Below are 4,048 nucleotides of genomic sequence, written 5' to 3' on the forward strand. Positions count from 1 at the left end.
CTTTTGGAGAGAGAGCGAGCTCACTTGGAAGCTGCCACTGCCACTACTTGAGGCAGGCCTCACTGCCCTTTTGGATATTTTACCAAAAACAGCTGACACTGAAACAGATTTATATTGCTTGTACTTTTCCTCTAATGCCTAATCCACCACAGAGGCACATATGGTTCCCAAACTTTTTGGCTTTGACCTTTTAACCCTGATCCTACCAACATATTTTAACATAACGACTGGGGTCGGGACCCCAAGAATAAACTACTGTAAGAAACAACCATCATTGCAAAATGTTAACTTATTTCTTCTCAAAACATTATTAGTTATGTAATTAACGTCATCTGAGAAAAAAACAGATTATCATTTTAGAAAAGTTGCAGTTAATTTGCATATTGTGTAAAATGAAAATTGATCCTTTTCTTTAATACAAATTGCAGTTTATCCCGAGTACAATCTTTCCACAAAACCTTCAAAATAACTGACATACTCAGTCAGCCCACTTCATTGATTGCATACGTCTACCAGTTGAAACCAGTTAAACCATACCTAATTTTTTTCCTGTGTTTATTTAGAATAATTTTTAGTGTCCCAAAGATATAAGATTCACCAGTAAGGATAAAAGCAAAGACAAGAGTGAATTAAGTCTAACTAATTAAGGCTAACTTTGTGTTGCATGCTTCCCTCCTTGTTAAAGATCTAAAGGCCTCTAAACTCTATCTTGCAACCCATTTTGGGATTCCATAGACAGGGCATAGACACTGCCCTGTCTGACATTGGATAATTGAGTTGGGTTTTTATATTTAGCCCTGTTCCTAGCATGTGTGAATAATTTTTAAACTCTTTATATTATATTCTGTACATCAATATTCTGGGAAGGTACGTCTTAACTTCATACCAGTACTGTGTTATTCATGTCACTTGTGATTCAGCTGCATTTTGTAAAAGAAAGAATGATTCCCCAACCCCCCAGCAAAGTTCACTTCCCATTAAAATTAGTCTTTGCTACATTGCCTTACCATACTCCACCCTCTAAGTAGGACATGTTGGTTTTTACATCTGGCTATGATCATGAAGTAAAACATTGGTTGTCACTTCTCAGAACTGTTGGCTGGGTGGTACAACACTCAGTCTGCAACTCCGAGACTTGAACTTGACATTTATTTGTTTGTTGGTTTCCTTTCATGCTAACCATGACTTTACTTGAAACATAAAGGAAAAAACTCCATCAGTTTTAATCCTATTAAATCCAGGAGCAATGAAGAAAGAATTATTATATGACCATGCAACATTTAGCCACATACCCTGAATTTAATTTTTAGGCCTATAAACCATGACATGGTTTAGAAAATCAATGAACAGCATAGATTATATACTGTGGCTTCTGGTTTTTACATATCAGTTGCTGCTTTTACATATGGATGTCTTAATGAAGGTGTTAATTTTTGCTAGATGCTAAACAATATTTGTGATGCACCTTTCATCTTAATCTTCTATCTGGATATTAATATACTAAGCTACGAACTGTACTTTAACAAAAGATGAATGAGCTTACAGGTTTATTTTTTTCCTAACTGGTTCTGCCTGTATTCAAAATGGAGGTCAAAATACAGTGTAACTGGTTATCGTAAGGATTGCTCAATTTTGGCACAGTTGTATATTTAGTCATCCATCTGAACTTAATGGTTGTCTGGAAGGTTTCTAAGGTGACAGCCACACCTTTTTCTGTGCTATTGGTCCATCAGGAAGGTTGGGCATGGTGCCATCTCAAACAATGTTGTATTTCAAGTCCTCTCAGTCATATTTTATAAGGGCAAAGGGAGTATGTGTGGATAATATTACTAGTGTGCAACAATACGAACACCCGATGGTGCTTATTGTAGCACAATTTTGTCTCATTTCCTAGATGCTCCATTAAAATACATTGAGGAGTCATCATTAACACAGCTTTCAAGGGGAAATGTTGAAATGTAGAACTATTGCTTTGTCATTGTAATAATGGGAAGAGTCTGGTCACTTCCGCTTTCCGAGTTAGTCTCCCAATCATCGTAGCCAATTCCTCGAGAGATTTGTGATCTAATTAACAACTACAGTCTGATGCACTGAACAAATGATATAGATATTTGCTGCTGATGCACAAAATGTCCAACAGTGGCAAAAATGAAGAATTCTACATGGAGGTGACGTCTTTGAAGGGCCTTTTTGATTATCTGTTGCTGCTTTTAGGTTATCAATCAAACAGGCTGGACAGCGGTGTCAAGCATTGATTCAGTCAAGCGGTGCTGAGACACTGCTGGCAGCCATCAGTAAGTCTCAGTAATGAAAGCTTAGACAAGGCTCCTACATCTTTCCTGTCACTCAGACAGTACCTGAGGAAAGCTGCCAAACAGGGCCACATTAACGGGTAAACAAGAGGTGAAGTCATTTAATCCAATGTCTTATTCTCTGGGCAACACACGTCAACATCTGCATTAAGGAAAGCTTAACGTAGATTAGTTGGCTACTGTTAAATCCCTGAGATCAATGCATTTGTAAACCTTGAGTTAAAATTATGTTTAAGGTGAATCTGAGAGACTAACAGGAATTGATGCACAATAGGAAGGGCTTAGCAGCTGTATTGGTCTCCTTTCAGTAAATATAAGTTTGCATGAATTTCATAAAGCAGCTCCTCGTTTTGTGCTGTCAAAGCAAGTTCAGAATATACGCAGCCATTTTTGCATCTGAAGCCACCAATTTATTCAGCCGCACAACCCTCCACAGGATAGGGGGCTGACGAGATAAACAGATGTAATGTGGAGCCTGAAGACTTCCTCCCTCAAACTAACAGGAAGTCCATCTCCGCTCTGTAAAGGGAGGTGCTGTTCATGTCTGGCCAGGTTAATCATTGTGTACCCAGCATTGTTCACAAAAGATTTCTCTCCACATAAGACTTTTTTTTTTTTTTCTTTTAACAGTTTCAATTTCTATTACGAGCAGCATATATCATTTTCACAAGTGTCACAGAAAGAGCATCATTCCTCCTTCTCATGTCTTCCTGTTTCTATCAAAGGCGACGGTAATGACGCTGTGTGGTTTCCTGTTTATTCTCTTCTGGTTTGCAATGACCCCACCAGATGATTGGCCTAACTGCAGGGCTATGGTTTCAAGCTCTCTCTCTTTCTCTCTCTCTGTCTACTTCCTCTCTGTTTCTGTTTATGCAAAGAGGGTGGTTTTAAGTGTTCAGCAGGGAGAATATTTAATAACTTTCTCGAATTTACAGTTTTGAAAAAGCCCCCCAGTGAGCTTCCAGTACCCAGGCAATCTGCCCACAGACCTGGAAGGTTTCAAAGGCCCTGTGTTTGTTAAGGGGAAGAGAGTGTGTGTAAGATGAGAGCAGCAGAGTTGAGTGATTACTGTTCCTCTTGAGAAACATTTAGACACACCGAGTCTCGTTTGATTCTAGCAATAATCAAATACAATCCTAGCATTCTTGCTCTGGCCTGGTAACTGCGTGGTGAAATCTTCAAACTTCTGAATATTTCACATTCAGCATGAATCACCACAGTGCTTTCAACCCCGATGAAATCTTGCATCATCCTCAACATGCCTGGCTGATCAAATTACACACAGAAGGCCCTAATCATGGAGAAGATTTTGTTACAGAGTGTGACTGATAAATAAATAATAGCCTATTGTCTGAAACTGACTCTGGCAACTCAGACAAAGCATCCTTTTAAATCTTTAATCTGATTAAAATGTTTACCTAACTTAACCTTTTTATATTAGGCTGGATATGCTGCTGTTTTTCAGGCTTCATTTAAGTTTTATCCTTTTGTGTGAAAATGAAGGGACTCAGTTCTCATCTAGCCAGCATGTGTGGGTCTGTGTATTTGTTTTTTTTGTTTTTTTCCCAGAGTAGAGTCACATCATCGAGAAACTATTTCATATACACAGTCAGTCGTTCCGGGATTTTAACTGGCAGCCCAACTTTTCTGGGAAACGCTGGCAGTCTGGTTAAAATTGACTCTTGATTCCACTCTCTGAGCAGTGCAGGAGCATAAATGAAACACAAACCATGCCC

Source organism: Thunnus maccoyii, chromosome 16, assembly GCF_910596095.1.
Source record: "Thunnus maccoyii chromosome 16, fThuMac1.1, whole genome shotgun sequence".
NCBI classification, from domain to species: Eukaryota; Metazoa; Chordata; class Actinopteri; order Scombriformes; family Scombridae; genus Thunnus; species Thunnus maccoyii.